The sequence below is a fragment of the Strigops habroptila genome, chromosome 1 (assembly GCF_004027225.2).
Source record: "Strigops habroptila isolate Jane chromosome 1, bStrHab1.2.pri, whole genome shotgun sequence".
In the NCBI taxonomy this organism is placed as follows: Eukaryota; Metazoa; Chordata; class Aves; order Psittaciformes; family Psittacidae; genus Strigops; species Strigops habroptila.
This window is the reverse complement of record NC_044277.2, coordinates 7273745-7294382: the sequence shown is the minus strand read 5'-3', so window position 1 is coordinate 7294382 and position 20638 is coordinate 7273745. Positions and strand designations below refer to the sequence as shown.

Here is a 20638-nt window from a genome sequence, read left to right as displayed (position 1 = left end):
ACAAGGGGTAATGGCTTCAAACTTAAACAGGGGAAGTTTAGATTAGATATAAGGAAGAAGTTCTTTACAGTGAGGGTGGTGAGGCACTGGAATGGGTTGCCCAGGGAGGTTGTGGATGCTCCATCCCTGGCAGTGTTCAAGGCCAGGTTGGACAGAGCCTTGGACCACGTGGTTTAGGGCAAGGTGTCCCTGCCCATGGCAGGGGGGTTAGAACTAGATGATCTTAAGGTCCTTTCCAACCCTTACTATTCTATGCTTCTATGATTCTATTAGTAGAAAGAGAGTGTAACTAGTTTGTCAATTCAGCTGATTTATTAATATTTGGGGAAATGTGTGTGTTAAATAACTAAATGCATTGAGCTCTGTACTGAATGTACACATTTTCCATAACCTTCAGGAACACAGTCCAGTTCACAAAGCATCTTTCATCCCTACCACCTCCTGTTTTCCTGTCAGACACAGATAAAGGCTTGTGTAAAGTTTGGAAAAATCATTTTTTGCTTTCTTAAAATGGCAGATTTTTAAGATAAAGCCCTGTTGTTTACAGGAAATTATTCCTCTGCTGAGAAAGAGATGTTATCGGACAGCCAGCGATCCGGACTGACAGAAACTGCATTTCCTTCGGCCCAGGCAGTGCCTCATGGGTTGGGCTTTCCTCTCCTTCAAGGACACGCACGTTCAGGGGCTTCTCATGGAGAAAACCCAAATGTCCATGTTCATGAACTGGCTGAACAGACTTTAGCATCAGTTAAGGTCCTTCCTATTCATACTCAATTACTATAGAATGATGTGGAAGTTTTAAGTAGTTTTAACTATGCCATTAATTACCACATACACAGAACCCGTAAAAAACATAGAATCATACAATGGGTTGGGTTGGAAAGGATTTTAAGATCATCCAGTTCCAACCCCCTCCCATGGGCAGGGACACCTCACACTAAACCATGTCAGCCAAGGCTCTGTCCAACCTGGCCTTGAACACTGCCAGGGATGGAGCATCCACAACTTCCTTGGGCAACCCATTCCAGTGCCTCAGCACCCTCACAGTAAAGAACTTCTTCCTTATATCTAACCTGAACTTCCCCTGTTTAAGTTTGAACCCATCACCCCTTGTCCTATCACTACAGTCCCTGATGAAGAGTCCCTCCCCAGCATCCTTGTAGGCTCCCTTCAGATATTGGAAGGCTGCTATGAGGTCTCCACACAGTTTCTTCTCCATCAACTAAGCTGGTTAGAATGGGCATAGCTGGCAAAGAGGGAGTGCACTGATTACTGGAAGAACAATCTTAGTGAACACAACAGGCAAGAAGTGGGTATCAATGTACTGTTATTTAAGTATTGAATTTTTAGCATAAGACAAATCCAGGAGGAATTAAGCAGAACAGTAGATGGAAATGTTCAGATTTCCATGAAAACCCATATTAACTGTGTCCATGTGCTTTCCAAGAGAAATTTTTGACTGGTGTAAAGTGACTTACCGCTGCTGCCGTATCGATGTAAAACTTCCAATCTTATAAACCACACACACTGTACCCTTTTCCCAGCTATTTATCCAATTTTGGTTCATGCCATCACTGGTGCTGTGGGATTATCACTTATCTCTTTAAACATCTCCAGCACAATGTGTGACAGGTCCACCCGTCCTGACCAAAGCCCAGAGACGCTTCCCCCCCAACAGACAGATCCCAGGAGAGCTCCCATGTGCTCAGCTCTTGTCCCACACACATGGTTCTGGTCAGTGGGTGCAGGGGCAGAAGTTGGGTCCTGGGCCCATGGGGGAACAGGTTGCCCAGAGAAGTGGTAAATGCTCCATCCCTGGCAGTGTTCAAGGCCAGGTTGGACAGAGCCTTGGGCAACATGGTCTAGTGTGAGGTGTCCCTGCCCATGGCAGGGGGTTGGAACTGGGTGATTTTAAGGTCCTTTCCAACCCAAACGAGGCTGTGATTCTATGCTCACCTCCTATCCAGACTTTCCCAGATGTTTCTCAGTTTGTTCAATATAAAGGGAAACTTTAATGATCTGTTGGTTTGTTGCTTAATGTTGTAATGTTGTTTAGCATTACACAATATATCTATTCCTCCTTTGACAATGAGCAAGGAGAGAACAAGCAATAAATCACTGCTGCAGTTGAGAATTGAACATTCAGTATAAGCTTTTAGATTATTTCTCTGGTATCAGAAGTTACTTTCCAAGCAAAGACATATAATCACAGTTTATCTGCAATTAGAAAAAGATTTCATCAGTTAAAGATTGCTGCACAACAAACACGTACACCTGTATACAGCCAATATAAGCCATAATTTGAGTATTAAGACATTATTGTAACACACTCTACCTCCACAGAAATCAGAGTATTCAGGATACAGTAAGTTTCACTCAAAACTAGTGCTGTGTTCTGCCAATCCATCACTTGATCACTGAGGAAAGCTACTTCAACTGACTTGTAAAGGCAAACATCCACCCCTCCACAGCCCTACCACTGGTTACAGCTGAGTGCAGGATGCTTACAGGAACTAAACATCAGTTTAACACTGGAAATACAGCATTGGCTTTCAAGACATCCAAAAATGAATCTGCACAGACATACCTCAACATAGCGTTAGTGCTGCAGTTTATGCCAACTCATAAGGTACGTGCAACGCTCATTGAGCCTTACTAGCAGTAGGAAGTTGGAACGTACTTTTAACATTTAATCTTTTGAATATCAGAGCATAGGAACACTGTGAACAGTCCCTAATGGTGCAGTGGTACAAGGAAAACAGGAGGAAAGCTGCTCACAGCCCATGGAGATCCGTGTTCTGTTGCACTTCCCTGCCAAAGCTCTTGATGCTCCTGAGTAGACGCCTTCCAGATATCTCCAAATCCAAACTGAAACTCAAACCAGAACGTATCTGGGAGATGAATGGGGTGGTACAAACTGGGTGAGAGTCCTCAAAGATTACACCTCAAAGTGCATGTGCAAAAATAAGTCTCTGTGGTGGAGAACATTCCGGGTTTCCTTCACGTGCTGAATTTCACAGCTCTTGTTGCTACATTTGTTCATGTTGTGTTTTCTTACACTAATTCCCATTCTTCCAGAACATTTTCAAGGTACTCCTCTATTATTTCATTCTCATTTTCCTCCACATGGATTTAGCTACTCAGAAACACAAGTCATTATAACAGCAAGAGAGCAGAACAGTTTAGCTTCAATATCTTACCTTAGATTGCTCAGGTACAGTTAAATGAACGTTCACAGTCTCAAACAAGATGTCAGGAGTCCAGGACAAAATACTTGAGTGAACTCGAGAGGCCTCGGCCTTCACAAAGCTCTTGCCTGCACACATGTGCAGCGTTTCTGGGGAGCAGGAACCACAGATGCAGATTACTTCATGCTCAGAGGAGGGGGGAAGCCTCCGAATGTTGAACAGTTGTTCTCTGTATGCAGAAAACCATGAGCTCAACCATCGCTGCTCAATGCAGCTGCACGTTCACAGCGAGGGAACAGCCCTTCAGAGTAAGGCACTGAGGACTTGGGTGCATTGCTTTTAAGAGGACATAAAAACCAAAGGCAACTACTCCAGACCCCAAACCCTCCTCTTCACAGGCCACTTGCTCAGCAAGTGAGAACCTCTGTACTCCTCCACAGTACAGAAGGACTAGGACCCTTAGTACTCCTTCCATCTTCCAAGGTAACTGCATGCTATACCTGTGTTGACAGCATGGTACAGCCACCCAGTTAGTAACTCCCTGCGTACCCTCAACTCCTGGACCTCTGCACTACCAACTCTGTTTTCCTTCAGGAATTTTCCTCCGCTCCGAAATCAGTGCACTGCAACATCAGAAACTGATCCAGGACTCTGTAACACATGGAATAGTCACAGGTTTCATCAGGTTTAACAAGACAAGGAACTTGCTTGTTGATCACCAGCGATGTGTGAAATCTGCCTCTTCCATTCCCAAACTGTTACGTTTGGAGCTGCCCAATTCTGTAAGAGCTGTTTCAGCTCCTCCTCCCCACCAGGACAGCACAACTTGTGTGCCAAATTCCCATCATTCCCTCCAGCAATCCCAGGCCTGCGAGCTCACCTGGAATCATGGCACAGACATGCACTTGGGCAACGCTTTAAGAGACCCTTCTTCAGCTGCAAACAGCAGGTATGTGAGAGGCATGTTCAGTACTTCTATTTCATGTACAGAAAAAGGGAGATCCTTGTATTTCAAGCACTTGGCCAAAAAAAAGACCCAAATAAGAATGCAGTGTTGGTTTTCACATTTATTTCCTGCAGGTACAAGCCACTTCCATTTGTTCTCATGTGGTCGAGTACATGTATTAGGTTCTAGTACAACATGAATGTATGCAGGAGTAGAATTCCACAAGGCTGGACTGACAAACTGCACGTGAACCAAGCTTATAAAAACACAGTTATCTGACATGTGGCAAGGCTAAGACAGCACTGACCAAAGTGTCTACTAGATTCATTATGAGATAACAAACTTCTCTGATCAAAGTAAACATGTTAACAGAGAATGCTTCCTTTCTTCTAAGACCAAATACTATATAGAAGTAGGAATGATAAATATTTACAGCAAGGAAAGCTTGGGAAACAACTACCAGCACTTTTATTTCTTCTGTAAAAGAAACCCACATCTGTAGCTTCTGCTTCAAAGTCCTTTCTATAAATACATCTGCATGACATCAAACCAAACAGATCATATTTAACTGAGGTTGGATTAAGTTGTGAACTGCTTTAAAGATAAATCTCTGCATAAGATACTAGCAATGAATTACATCAAGAAGTTCACCACCTTCTGCCACCACACATGTTCTACGTCACCAGACAGGACACCCAGGTAACAGAAACAAACCCCTTATGGTTGTTGCACTGTATGGCTGTCCTTGGTTCAGGTCTGGTCATTCACTGCCTGCTTGAAAAGTATTACCTGTCCCGTGCTGCTTAGTCTGGCTTTCCCAGGGCTAAGAACTCCAAAGAGTTCTAATTCTGATAAATGAAAGAGAAAAATCACTTTTCTAAGTATTTGTATCTTTGACATAACTGCTTTAGGCTGTTTTGAAGAGTTAATTCTCAAGAAGTACTTTCAAAAGCTGTTATTACAAGTAAACGTTTGCAGTGACATGGAGGGGGGCAGCATGACCATAGCAGGCCAAGATGACTACAGTGCAAACCAGAGTGTACCTCAGCATTGTCAGTGCAAAAATACATCCTGTGTGTCAGGTTTTAACCTTCACTTTGGCCTTGGGTTCCATCCAGCTTACAAATAATGAGCATCACTCATTCACAAGGAGACTCAGAATGTGGAATTCCAGGAAAAACCCTGAACAACAAAAAGGCATATCAGATTAAATGCCTGCTAAGGATCTGACAGCATTCCTAAGGATTTTTCCTAAGAGTCGTAAGTAACAGAAACTCTAAGACAGACAATTCATAAAGCAAGTTTATGGATAACTGTACAAGGAATGAACCACCACTTCCCATTATGTCCCAGTGAAGCATAATCCATAGCTCATATCACAACACAGCGAAGAACTGGTTTGAGTGACACCCAGGCAGCAGCTTTGTATCTCCAGGCTTCAACAAATCACACTTACGCTATTAGTAACAATCAATCAGGTTAATTCATAGAACCATATACATGTGAAGGCAATTCAGCTGTGTCTGTAGAGACGGTTGGATATATAATATATATATGTGCACATAGGTATTCCTGAGAGCTTTTCCTTGTGATGTTGCCCAGGAATAGCCAGGTGCAGCAAACATCTGACTGAAAGCTAGAGCTGCTACAGCTTCCAGTCGGGGATGTTTACAGCACCAGGCTACTACACACCACAGCAGCCGTCCAACAGAGCAGAGCAGCCGGTCACCTTTAGAGGAGGGGAGAGAAAGAGGAGATTTAAGCCATGCTTCCAGAACATTCCAACAATCACCGTCCACCTAATGCCAAAGAAAACCTTCTTTTCATATTCACTAACACAGTTCTAGAGTCTCATTAAATTAACAAGGTTTCTAAATGCAACATCTAGAATATACATTCTCAGATTTTAACCTATATTAAGGCATCTTGAGGTTTGTATTTCTATTCATATTTTTTATTATGTATTTATTCATAAATATAAATTTCCATACATTAAAATATAAAAATAGCAGTGGGTTTTTTCCCTGATCCATTGACTTCACTCCCTATACCCTCATTCCTGGAGCTCTCAGAAATCAGTGGATTTCCACTTTGAACATCCTCTGAATCTTGCAAATAGCCATCCTTTCAGAATCATTGATATTTGTTCATAAAGCTATATGTAAAGACAGAAGCAAAACAAGCCATGTGCATAATATTTATATATCATATATATATATATGTATCAGCAACAGAAATTTGACAGCATTCTGGAGGTATTTACTTTCAGTGTCAGAATCTTACCTCATCAGTTCAAAGCTCTCTTACAACCAAAGAATTAAAGACCCCAACCCAAACCCACTTCTCTTTGGGTATATACTTTAGTATATACTAAAGGAGAGGGGCAGGGTGGGAGGGAAAACCATAACAACATCAGGATGGAACCATGTTACTCCCCCATCTTCAACAAGTTACTGTCAGAACTCCCACGAGACTGCATTCAGTTCTGCAACAATATTTCCTCTAAGTTAGAAGAGCCTTAATATTATTAAAAACTCATATTTACAACGTGTAACACTTAAAGGGGAAATAGTTTAAACCAAAGTAACTCGGGAAGTGCATTTCACTAAGTTATGACACAAATTCCACAGTGCTGTGCACAGGAGCAATCCAAAAGCCCAAATTCAAAGGGCTCCTGCACTGTTCCTGCTGCTGCAGAAGTCTCCCTGATTTGATCACATTCACGTAACACTTGTATGCCTTAATTTTGTAGTTTATAGGGGAATATCTTCCTTTCACTAACAGAGCTGAAAGCAGTTGATGTATTCCCATTTAGCAGGCTTTATCCCTTCAGAAAGGAAAGTATTTTGCATGTAAAGTGTTTTGTACTGCCAGGTTACACGCAGTTTAAGGTTGCTTGTTCCAGGGAAAGGTGTGTGTGAGGGGGTAGCTCTGTTTAGGCAACTCATAAAGGAAGAAATTATGACAAGAAGTTTAAAAGTGAAGAAAAACAACATTATTCAGGATTTCTTAGTTACAGAAACCCATTCACATCCTGTTTTCAGATAAAGGTTTCCTCCCAAAACATGAAAACTCGTTGGCAGTGACTTGTTACCACAGCAGCATACTGAGATTTAGGAGGGAGCTGCATGCAGTCACTATGGATACCACGCTGACCTTCATTAGTTCTGAGAATAAATAGTTAAAAAGCCAGTGGTCATTTACAACAAAGGCCTCTTCAGGCTGCTCCAAACCTGAAAATTCCTATCTGACACTGGAAAGAAACAGGCTATTTCATGCAGAGGTAGGCACATGGTATTTGACTAATTAGGCTGCTGAGCATTAAGTTGCAATGAAGCATTTCTTATACTGCTTTCCTTTAACGCTTACTTCTTAAGGAATAATGAAGGTTACTTCAATGTCACCTGCCCAAAGAGAACAAACTCGCCACAGCCTCCTTTTAACACGTAAATCATCACAAAATAGCCAATACACATCACAATGAAATCTCTTTCTGCTTTAAACTCGCTGTCAACTACAAATACTTACACAGCATCTTACCAAGTGATTCTATTTGCATCCAAGGAGTTGAAGTTTTCGTTTCCAAATGTGGTCTTAAAAAAGGCAGAGCCATTACAGGTCACTTTGTACAACTACGTGCTTTAAAGATACAACTTCTATAAAAGGCCTATCAAAACTGAAGCCGTGTATTTATTAAGAAGCATCTTCAGCTGTTTTACCCCTTTTTCTTTTAAACAGAAGCAGGCAGCATACTCCTGCCTTTGCTTAAGTCACTGCATTTCTGTAAAGCTTAAAAGCACTGAAAACAAACAGGAGTTATCCTAATGTCATCACAAACTGAGCAATATTGATTGCTGCCTTCTAATGCCTTCAACTGTTTTTCTTAAGAGCAAATAAGATTTCATTCTCTGAAGCATGAAATCTCCCCCTAACTCCACACAGAGAATATGAAGCAAATCTTTAAGACTACCTAAAGTCCTTCTGACTCAGGAAATGTTCCTGTTTGTCATTTTCCAACAGCAATGTATGATCACCCGCTCAGGAACTGTTCCTTCAGCTGTCAATACTCCAGAATAACAGCAGAGTTTTAATGCAGAGAAAGGGACACCGTTAGGAAACCTTAAGTTTGTGTTCATCCACAAGTTCCGAACCAAAGCTACAGAGATTTACTGCAATATTCCCTCAAGCATTATTTTACTGGTCACATTCAACTTTTACTGCACCTTACAAAGAGAGTTCAACAAGACAAGGAGAAAGGAGGAAAGGAAGGAGAAAGGAAGAGGGTGAGGAGGCAAGCAGCCAAAGGGCTTCTTCCTTCTCCCCACATCTTAGACATCCTCTGTCTACAACCAGCATGACCACTGGAACTCACTGACTCTGAGAGCAGCCCTGCGGAGAAGGACTTGGGGGTGTTGGTTGATAAGAAGCTCAACATGAGCTGGCTTCAGTGCGTGCTTGAGCCCAGAAACCAACCATATCCTGGGCTGCATCAAAAGAAGCGTGACCAGCAGGTGGAAGGAGGTGATCCTGCCCCTCTGCTCTGATGTCGTGAGACCCCACTTGGAGTATGGTGTCTAGCTTTGGAGCCCACAACGTAAGAAGGACATGGAGCTGTTGGAGCAAGTCCAGAGGAGGCCATGAAGATGCTCCATGGGCTGGAGCACCTCCTATAGGGAGACAGGCTGCTAGAGCTGGAGCTGTCCAGCCTGGAGAAGAGAAGGCTCCAGGGAGACCTTAAAGCAGCTTGAGTGCCTAAAAGGGACCTACAATAAAGCTGGAGAGGGACTTTTTACCAGGACATGTAGTGATAGGACAAGGGGAATGGATTCAAACAGAAAGAGGGTAGATTTAGATGAGATGTTAGGCAGAAGTTCTTCGTGTCAGGGTGGTGAGGCACTGGCACAGGGTGCCCAGAGAAGCTGTGGCTGCCCCATCCCTGGCAGTGTTCAAGGCCAGGTTGGACACAGGGGCTTGGAGCAACCTGCTCTAGTGGAAGGTGTCCCTGCCCGTGGCAGGGGGTTGGAACTGGATGAGCTTTAAGGTCCTTTCCAACCCAAACCAGTCTGTGGTTCTATGATTTTGAAGCCTCAGTTGTCACACTGTAATAGTCAAATGTAAAAGGAGTCAAAGGAGCCTCTGCATGCACCTCACGTGCGTGTCCTTGGAGTCAAGGACTTGTCAATCAGTCCAGCCATGAGTCAAAGCAGTTTAGGCACAGATGCCTGATGCAAGCAAAAAAGCAACTGGAACTGACAGAGGGAGACAGATGCTCACTGTCGCTATGAATTTTTTTTAAGTCCTACATACTGACCAGAAAAGAATTGAGAATTAAACATTAAATCCTAAATCTAAAAGGATTGAACTGCACAGACTTCCAAAATAGTAGGAAGAACTTCCCAATGGAAGTCAACCACCAATTCACCAATTTTCTACTACTTCAGTAGATCTGATAGCATACAATAGTATAGTCCGGTTAAAGGCTAATGCTGTATGAATTGAGGTGCTCTCACTCTGCTCTTTTCTCCCTCCCCCAAACTTCTCCTGAGTACAAAAACCTTGATATAAATCCAGACATTTGTTTTGAATAGATTCTTTCCGTTTTTACCTGATAGCCATGTAATTACACCAAACTATTTATACAATTCCATTACTTTGATACTATAGTTAAGTAGCCAGAACAGATTTTGTATTGAGGTCCGTTCCCCCCCCCCCTCTTTTCTTTGGTGGAGGACAGAGGTTGGGGAAAGGGGAGAACAACTTCTGTTCTCTGGACAGTTTATTTCTAAACTAAATGTTCCAAGAAATGTATCCAACTCTGAAATATCAAGTGCTTAAGTTTTCACCAGTTTTCTACATTTTTAACTAGAACAAGCACTTTTATTCCACTTTCTCAGGGATCACCAAGAGCAAAATAAGCTATTTGCCATGGGTCAAAATGTATCTGAATCAACATTACATTTTAAGAACCACAGCTCGCAGCTCGTACGCAATCCAACTCACATCATCTCCAACAGCACTTATGTTACGCAGTGATTCACATGTGTGTTACTGCCTTGAATATTGACTCTAGGTTGTAGTGAACTTCAAACACCCACAGACAGTTCAGTGCAGCCCTGGAAGTTAACAATGCATGATGAATGATGATGGAGGAGGAATCACTGCGTTTCCTGGGTATTTTGAGGAAGGACACTCTGCTGCTCTGGATCACTAACACATAAACAGCACAAGCAGCAACTCTGGGACAAGAGGTAGAAGGAGTTTTTATATCAGGCTGTGAATTCTAAAACAACAGAAGAGATTGAATCTAACGTAACGCTGGGCCCTCCAAAATAAGAAGGATTGGACCTGCTTGAACAAGTCCAGAGGATGCCACAAAGATGCTCCGAGGGCTGGAGCACCTCTGCTATGGAGACAGGCTGAGTTGGGCTTGTTCAGCCCGGAGAAGAGAAGGCTTTCAACAGAGCTTAGAGCAGCTTCCAGTGCCTAAAGGGGCTGACGAGAAAGCTGGAGAGGGGCTTTTTACAGGGGCATGCAGGGGCAGGACAAGGGGAAATGGCTTTCAACTGGCAGAGGGGAGATTTAGATTGGACATAAGGAAGAAATTCTTCCCTGTGAGGGTGCTGAGGCGCTGGCACAGGGTGCCCAGAGAAGCTGTGGCTGCCCCATCCCTGGCAGTGTTCAAGGCCAGGTTGGACACAGGGGCTTGGAGCAACCTGCTCCAGTGGAAGGTGTCCTTGCCCATGGCAGAGGGTTGGAACTGGATGAGCCTTAAGATCTCTTCCAACCCAAACCACTTCATGGTGGATTTATGGTGGTTTTATTCTATCTCAAAGAAACTATCCCCAGATAAAAAAATCTACTTTCAGTGTAGATCTTTACCATAAATGAGGCAAAAATTCCTTTTTTGTAAGAAGGACCAAAAGAGGAAGGTAAATAGCTGAAATGATGAAATTAGAACTATACTGTGCACCTCAATCATGAGTTATACAAACTCAATAGGTTTAACACATAATCAAATATCCTTTGGAGATACTTAATTACAAACTACTAACACAAGTCACTGTAAATATCTTTCAGCTACCTGTACATGACATGTCTCCTTGGTATTCTGAAGAGCCTTCCAGTTCCTAAGTTAGGCCCATGGTTTGCCTTTTCTTCTTTCAAAGTAACCTGAATCTCTGGTCCAAGATGACAAAGCTGTCTGTAGAAAATGAGCTCCATCTTTTTAAAGGCATCCTTAAGTATAAGATTCCGAAGATCCTCCAATCTGAAAAACACAAAGAAAGTTCACGCTACTGAAAATACAGTAACTGATCTGGTCAGGATGAGAGGTGATGGGTTCAAACTGAAACAGGGGAAGTTCAGGTTAGATATAAGGAAGAAGTTCTTCACTGTGAGGGTGGTGAGGCACTGGCACAGGTTGCCCAAAGAAGTGGTGAATGCTCCATCCCTGGCAGTGTTCAAGGCCAGGTTGGACAGAGCCTTGGGTGACATGGTCTAGTGTGAGGTGTCCCTGCCCATGGCAGGGGATTGGAACTGGATGATCTTATGGTCCTCTCCAACCCAAACCATTCTGTGATTCTATGATAGCTCTTTAAGAGAGTGGAAGGCAGGAGCAGGAGGGCAAAAACCAACCCTAACACTTGACAAGAAATTGAAACAAAGAATACATTTAATAGATGTTCTTTGCAGTAGTATCAGAAGAGCTCAACCCAAATACAAACAATTTCCAGTAGCAAGTTGAGGCCCCCCATGCCTGCTGCCTCAACGATGGCCAAGCATGAATGGAAAATCCCCATTAAGAAGATCAAACCCAAAAAAGCCACATCAACATGTCATTTGTTAGGCCAGGCTGTGTTTTCTTTTGGTTTCTGAGTGGTTATCACTCAAGTCTGCTGCAGCAGACTTGAATCAGTGACGCATTTACCACACTCCTTCATTTAATGACTTTTCACTCCCATTTGCAATTATAATTCTCTGGTGATATCAGCTGCCAACAATAGTTCTCTGTAAGACTGTGATGGAAACAAGTCGAGTATTGGAAGGAGAGATTCATACTGCCAAGTCCCTGTGCTTACCTTTGCTGAACAAGGCCAGGTTTGGGTAGGCTGCTTCCCTGAGCAGTCCAACAGTTCAGTCTACACCATGTTACTGGATTGCTGGAGAAGTTGTTAAAAGCACCAAGAGATCTACAGGCAACACAAGCCAAATGTTCCTATTTTAAGGGTAGTCCTGTGTGAACGTATTCCAATCCTTACAAACGGGTGTAGTTGCAAATCTGTCAAAATCCTGGCATTCTCCCACTTCGTTTTGGTAGGCAGGGACTGGAGATTGTTACTGCAGCCTTTGGGGAAAGTACAGTGTTTCCCCTGCTCTATAAAGCGAGCTCGGCTCCACCATTGCAATTAAATCCTGAAGGATATCAGACCGAGACAAGAGCTGTTCACCAGTATCAATCCTAACCTTGCTCTTCACTTGAAAGCAAATAAGCTCAGCCCAGCGAGCAGCAAACATCAGATAAGTGCATGACACTTGGGTTTACAAGTTTCTGTCCTTTTAAACTTGGTTTTTGCATCTTGTTCCTTCTGCACAAGTTCAAAGCAAAAAATGATAATTGTTTGTTTTGCAATAATACCCAAGAGACCCACTCTTTTAAGTGTACACACACACACAGAGCCTGCTTCCACAAAGGAACAGTCCACACCAGCACAGCGTGCAGCCACGGCACCCACTTCAGCATCAAGGATCTCAAAATCCAAACAAAAAGCACACGATAGAGAAAAACATGATACAAAACACCTTTCAACTCCTCTCAACATGATTATCTCTATTTAAGATGTAGATTTCACCAAGTTCCTTTCAGGATTTACTGACAGTAATTGGAAACAGACATAACGTGCTGGCAAAACAGCTCATTTTGGAAGCATTACTCTGTACTCTCAAGTCAGTCTTACACAGGATCTGACAAGTATACTTAGAAAATTACTACTTCCACAGCCTCTCAAACACCATCTCCTCTAGAATCAAGCCACCTCCTTCAATAATTCATAACACAACAAGAATTAAAATAGACTTTCCTAGGCTGTAAGTACGCCAGGAGTGAATCTGACAAATGTGAGTCATGGTGTGCAATGTCGCATTTAGAACTTAGTTACTGCACTACAATAAGAAGAGGAGCCCCTCAAGTTTTTGGAGGGAGAGGTGATGTTTAGCTGGAATTTTCTCTCTAAATCATGCAAATTATCTTTGGTTTTCATAGTGACTGTTTTTGCTTACCAATTACCTGCTTGGAGGCTGCATGGAGACCTCAGAGCAGCTTCTGGTATCTGAAAGGGGCCTACAAGGATGCTGGAGAGGAACTTTTCATCAGGGATTATAGTGATAGGACAAGGGGCGATGGGTTTAAACTTAAACAGGAGAAGTTCAGGTTAGATATAAGGAAGAAGTTCTTTACTGTGAGGGTGGTGAGGCACTGGAACAGGCTGCCCAAACAAGTGGTAAATGCTCCATCCCTGGCAGTGTTCAAGGCCAGGTTGGACAGAGCCTTGGGTGACACGGTTTAGTGTGAGGTGTCCCTGCCCATGGCAGGGGGTTGGAACTAGACGATCTTAAGGTCCTTTCCAACCCAAACATTCTATGACTCTACCAAATGCACTTACCAACCACCATATTAGTCTTCTTTTGCTGTGTTCTACACAGAAATTAACAGTAACTAGAAAAAGAAATGTCATGGCATTCACAGAAGGTTCCTGACAAGCCCAAACCCCACTAGACTCATGTCTAGGACCCCGGGGGACAGCACAGGGCTCCAAACACACTCAACAGCAGCCAGGAAGAGCAGAGAGCACCCTCAGCAACAGGCAGGTGATAAAGTGCAGGGGGCAGAGAAGAGGAGGAGGCTGACACTGTGAATGGCAGCACTTCTACTGACAGAGACGGACCATGAGAAGCCTGAGGATGGGGCCAACAGAAACCTCACTGGGTTCAAGAGGGGAAAGCAGAGAGCTCTGCACCCAGGGCAGAAGAGCCCCATCCAGCCCCACAGGCTGGCCAGAGCTGGGTAACAGCCCTGCTGCAAAAGGGACCAGCGGCTGGGGCAGAAGGCAGCTGAAACAGGAGTCAACATCTCACTGCAGAGAAGACTGAAGAAAAGGGATGCTGAGCACTCACGTGAGGACCATCAGTTCAACGGGAAGCTGAGGAACCAAGGAAGGTCCAGCCCTGGGCTACCAAGGTGGTCAAAGGCCTCAAGGGCATCACCCACAGGGAGAGAGGTTCAGGGAGATGGGCCTGTTTCCTCTGGCAAAGAGAAGGCTACAGACCATCTAAGAGCTGCCTACAGCTACAAGATGGGAGCTCTAAAGACAGTCAAGACAAACTCTCTCAGCCGTAGCTGACAGGGTAAGACAGAGCAATGGCCACAAAAGGCAGCACAGAAAATTCAGGATGGACACAATGACAACCTTTTTCACCAGGAGGCTGATGAAGCCCAGAACAGGCTTCCCAGAGAGGCAGCGGATTCTCTGTCCTTGGGGCTTTTCATGGCTTCATAGGACAAAGCCACAGCTGAGCCCACCAAGTGCTAGTTAGAGCCCTGCTTTGAACAAGCGGTTGCACCAGAGACTTCCAGAAGTCTCTTCTGACCATTATACTTGCAACTCCATGATCTCATAATTCCTGTGATATGCTTCCAGCACCTACAGCCTTGTTTATAGAATTACCCTGAGACATGAAGTCAGTTAGTCTTTGGAAAAGGAATTATCCACAGATGACATCAGTGCAGACTTTGCTATAAATAGCCAGGTATTATCAATATACTGCAGTGCTGGCAGCTCCAGCAAGTTCTGAAATCACAAATATTTCATGTTAAAACTATTTTAATCAGCTGCTGCCAAATACTTAAAAACACAACCCCAAACACCTACAGTGAAAACAGAAATCTCCTACCTAAGCCTACTGAGTTTAAATGTGCTGCCAAACACCATCCTAGGGGCACCTCTGCAGATTACTCACTGTTCTTTCAGCAGAAACACCCCTTCAAGATGATCATTTTATGCTGTATCTTTAAGAACAGGCAACGTGAAAGTCATTGGCACTTAAGTTTGCTTGTAGAAGCTCCCTCAAAGTTGAAAAAGGCAGAGGATTTCCCACAAGACAAGTCTGAAGATGAAATGTTGTAAATGTCACTCAAGCAACACACAGGCTGCCTCACCTTTAAGGACACACAAGAGAGTAAATCGCTGTTTGTCCTTAGCCAGGCTCAATTTTGTTTCCTCCCAGTCTTAACTATTGCTTTTCAAATCAGAATAAACTAAATACAGAAGATGGACAGCGTGACCAAACTTTTCTTTTGGCACACTACAAATGCAGAGCTTTAGGGATAATCAGAGTTAAAGCAATTACAATCAACAAACAGTTTAGAAGTACTTTAGAAGGACTGGTTCCTCCAACTCATTCCTAGGACCACAGAGATGAAGCAACTATTCAATACAATAGACAAAACACCTTGGTGAAGGGGAAATCCAGGTCATTACCTGACACTATAATCCTGCTTTTTGGATCCTTTGGGCCTGCGAATCTTCAGTTATCTCATGCTGTCACCAAGCTTCAAAACAAGAATGAGTACCTCTCAATCAATAAGACCTAGTAGCTAAAATGAACTCTCTTTCTTGCATTACCTGGTGTGTTTCTTTTGGTTAACTAACCAATGCATTCATCTAAAATAAAAACCAAACAACAAAACCCTACACCCACATTAGTGGGTAGTGCACTGCAAGAGATCAGCAAAACAAAACAGCTCGTGCTGAAGACAATATTCAAGCTACATATATTCCACATGATCTCATTTCAGAACTTGCTCTAGACCTACCTATGGTCTAAACAGCCTTAAACCAAACGCATTAGCCAAGCCCAGAAGCACACCCTTCAATTTTGTTTTACCCAAAGGAAGTCAATTGGCATGTTCAGCAGCAAAGAATGTCCCTATCCAGCCTATAGTGATAGGCATTCTGGAGATAACCCAGTTACTCCAAAATTCATCTGAAGCAATTTTCATTAGCTGTATTTTAAGGCAAAGGATCTAAACACTTAAATCCTATGCATATCTACAGATTAATGCATGAATGCAACAATCACATGTAGCAGAGACCTTTGTCACACCTCAAATGGAAAACAACTGCGCAATAAGAACATCATTCAGTGCAATTTAGGATTGCTTTGTAATTATCTTAAAGAAGTAGGCTGTTACACAATGACCATTCCAACAACATGAAGAGAATACTCACGCCACAGAGCCTGACTGATGGTGCACTCTCAGGATGGTTTACGTTGAACACGGTAAGAGCACTGAGGCAGAAGTACAGTCCTGCTCTCCCTGGCTTCCAGCTGAGGGACTCCTACTTCCTCCATTGTTACAGGAATTTTATGCCATGGTTCATGGGGCCAGTTGTTTGGACAAGCACTGTATTAGCTGCAAAATAATCCTGGAAAAGAAAAGACAACCACATCAGTTTTCTGCTACAGCAGGTAGCTGATGTCAGTCACTGGATAGCACTACAATCCTTAGGACCCAGGAAGAAGGTGCTGTATAGGCCAGGACTGCTTGTTCTGGTGGCAATATAGTGTTAAATCAATAGAGGTGAATTGCTTAACCACAACAGGAACCTTTCCCCACCACCCCCCAAAAAAGGAAAGAGACAGCAATACTCAAGACCTCCGGCATCAATGTTCAGAGTGGGAAACAGTAACATAAGCAAGCTGTGTATCTCAATGACACAGTAAAAAACCAGCAAAGAGAAGGAATTTGGCAAAATCATGCTCCCTTAAAGCTAGTATCAACTTCATAACTATTTTGGATTAGCTTCAATACTTCCATGCCTTGCAGGAAACTGGCATTTGGATAAACCAGCAGAGGAACACCAAGATGCCTTTCCCTCTGCAAAGTTCACACCAACTGCATGTCTGAAACTATCCTTTGGCACTTTTCGTTAACGCTGCATGTAAAGATGGAGCAATTCCCACAGGCTTCCATGCCAAACAGAGTCAGGAGACTCCACCTCCACTGAAATCAGCTGAGCAGGACTTACATGGCAATCCCTAAATGCTGGAGGGACTCAGCAGTATGTTGTTACCAACGCTCCACCTGCTGGTATGCCGACAGCGCAGACTGGTCCAGACAGCATCCTGACCTGGGGGAGAGGCAAAGACAAACAAGAACAATGCAAGAATAAACACAAATGTTCTGAGTAGTCAGAAGCACCGAAAGCACCTCAGGCAAAACCTCCTCGGAAGACCTTGGCAGTATAACACATGTCTGAGCACTAGTATTCCTGACAAAGACTTGTGAAAACCTCTAACCAAGGATGTGGTTCAAGCCTCCTTTGGTGGCTGGCCGCCTACTCACACATGAGCATTAGTAACTTCGTTAGGTCAAGGGTACAGCTCTACAGAGCAGTTTGCATGAGTGATGCAAGCCAAGCTCCCACACAAAACCATCATTAAGTCTGGAGTTTCTGCATTGCAAATTTGCTTTTATCAGGATTTTAAAGTGAGCTTTACTAGAGCCCAAAATAAAATCTCATTAAAGACAAGCATCTTCCCAAAACAAATGAGCCAAACCCCCAAGTTACAGCTGCCCACCTCATTTCATCATATTCACATGTGAAAAATAATGTCTACAAAAATAAAACACAAGTAAACACATGGCTCTTCATAGGAATCCTGCCATTCTCTCTTCATAAACCAGATCATGTTCCCTGGAAGAGGTTTGAACCGAGATGCTACAGTCCTTAACACTTATTTCACCTCCTGAAAGAGCTGAAAGGTATCTTCATTCACAGCCATCACCTGTTTCAATTGCTTTTGCATAAGCCAAAGAAACCAGGATAAGTAACTGAAGCAAACTCTCTAGGTGTTTGGAGAGCAGCTAATTTATAAGTTGAGTCATTTTCCTCAACACTGTTCACCTGGGACAAGGGTGGGACAAGTCACTGAAAGCACTTTTTGCAGCCACCCATTACTTCTACTCATTATGTGAGTGACCCATTGCAAATGCTCAGTTTTGCAGATCTGTTGGATCTCCCGCAGAGGTCAGCGGAAGCCACATTAGCACAAGAGAAATGGTGTAAAGATGGCAAGAAATGCCTCTAAGAAATCAATTCAATTAAAAAAATAACCAGTTTCATGTGCAATTTGTAATCTTCTTTGAAAGTGAAGAATTAAAATGTTACTGGTACTGGAGTAACAAGCATCAGGCATCATGTTTCTAGAGCAAATGCTCTGTGAGAGCTGTTCAAAGTTAACCTGTGCAGTGGGACCTGTGAAGGTATACTGCAGGAAATGCTGCACATACAGGCTTCCAGTCACTGCTTAAAGTAAACTCAAGCACCAAAACCAGACCTAAAGTCAGCTCCCTTCGGCTCAGCTGCCTTAGGCTCCCCATAAAATGCAAGAGAGGATCATAGTTGGCAACATCTGTCAAGCTCTGTATGCAAATGGAATCTCACATTGAATCTTTCAAATTCCAACTCAATTACAATGCTATTTAAAAGTAGAACTCCTCAAACTGATTATATGCTCCAACTTAAAGCAGTAGCTTAAAAGACAGGTTCTCAATAACCTGTACACTGCAGTGCTTTGGTCTCCAATGACCTGAAAGCACAAAGATTAACCAGACAGCTAGAATAACTTGACTCTACAGGGGTGAAGCAATGACTGAAGCTGACAGTCACAAGTACCAGTTAACAGCATATTATAAACTGAACTATTATGGAAAATTTTGCAGTAACAGATTTGTAGTGCACCAGTAAATTGGCAGAAAACCAGCATTCCCCTTTCCATTTAAAGCAGGTGATTTAGGAAAAACATTTCCCTTTTCATAGAACGGTTTGGGTTGGAAAGGATCTTAAGATCATCTAGTTCCAACCCCTTGCAATGGGCAGGGACACCTCACCCTAGACCATGTCACCCAAGGCTCTGTCCAGCCTGGCCTCGAACACTGCCAGGGATGGAGCATTTACCACTTCTTTGGGCAGCCTGTGCCAGTGCCTCACCACCCTCACAGGAAAGAACTCCTTCCTTATAATTAGCAGCCTTTGCTAATTGCAGCAGAGGTTTAGTTTTCTTGGGCTGCCTGGTATTCTTAGGCGAAATTTAAAAGTAATACTACACGTAACAGCAATTCAAACTGTGTAAATAAAGGTCTGGCTTCTTAAATCTACATATAAGCAAGAAATCAGGTATCACTAACTACAACAGAAAGGAATTTCACACTGCAATTGGTGTTGTGTAGGAAAGATCAAGTAAACCAGTACTTCTCCCTGATACTGTAGTATGCAACTTCATGTTAACATACTCAATCACAGCTTCAATCAGTTTGCTAGAACCAAGGAATGTTTAAGTACACAGATTTATTTCATTTTCCTAAGATTTTACTGCTTCTAGTTAATATTTGGCATAACCGGACTTTTACCTGAACCAGCAGCTTAGCAGTTCCTGATCCAAGCGGTGTGTTTATCAAGACAAGTCATGTAGTCACCATATACAAAGTGAAACAACTCACTGTAAAGTTTTGAGGAGGCTTATGAACTCAAAGCAGTCACACAGGCTGAAATAAGATCAAAAAGGCATGAACAGATGACCATGCCTAAGCACATAATATCTAAGGTTATCAACTACTACATTTATTTTGTAATTAATCATATTAAAAGCACTGGAGCAAATATGCCAACTCCATTTTCAAGTTTGAGTAACTGAAAACAGATCAGAGGAGAAGGAACAGTCAAAATAGGCAGATGTGCTTTTTAAGCAAAGAAAATACCATGTTTCCCTGTTACAGAAGCCATCCTGTATCAGAGATGATTCAAGTCTTGAACATGGCAAGCTCTGTTTAGTGTTACAGTCTGCTACAGAGGCTAGAGATACAGCATACCCATCTTTACAGAGCTCACCTTATCTTCCCTTCATATTTCCTCGAAATACTCCCTTGATATATTCACGACAGATGAGGGACAGGCTGCAGAACTCACAGCTTCCCTGATACCAGAACATTCTCCATGTTCCAGTGACCTCAAAGTGCCTAATCTTGTCAGCAGATGGCTTGGTTATCCCACAGCAAAGGGCTACGTGAAAACAAACATGCCCTTGACCTCCAGGGAGATCAGAGAGTTAGGCTCACAGAAGCACCATCAAGAAAAGCACTCTCGAAAGCACTGCCTTTGTCTCACTAGGACAAAGTATACACCTGCCAAACTAAAACTTAGTTAGCTGCAGTATTTCTTGTCTTAACCTAATTTGATGGAAAAAATGTGTTTACTCACCCTTCCAGAAGCAAGTGCAATATTGATTACTCAAGTTCACATTTTACTAGTTAAGTTTATTGAATAAGCAAATGACATAGATTGAGGGGCAATGATGAGAAGTTGTATTTATTTATAAGCACAATCCATACATCATCAGATCATTTAGTTATCAGCATACTAATAATACATCACGTGGTCTTTATAAA

General features: G+C 42.9%; 1 long non-coding RNA gene across 3 annotated transcripts; it reads right to left on the bottom strand.

Annotated features, from left to right (window-relative positions):
• LOC115618092 lies at positions 1-17920 on the bottom strand. Of its 3 annotated transcripts, none has more exons than XR_003994741.1 (3): positions 15669-17920; positions 11216-11401; positions 1-21 (listed from the first exon to the last, which is right to left on the bottom strand). It is a non-coding gene; the product is annotated as an uncharacterized LOC115618092 (long non-coding RNA). The 3 variants fall into 3 exon arrangements; XR_003994738.1 differs by lacking the exon at positions 1-21 and having other exon boundaries at positions 11210-11401; positions 15669-15760; positions 16424-17920; XR_003994735.1 differs by lacking the exon at positions 1-21 and having other exon boundaries at positions 11210-11401.
• Between the last annotated feature and the right edge of the window lie 2718 nt (positions 17921-20638).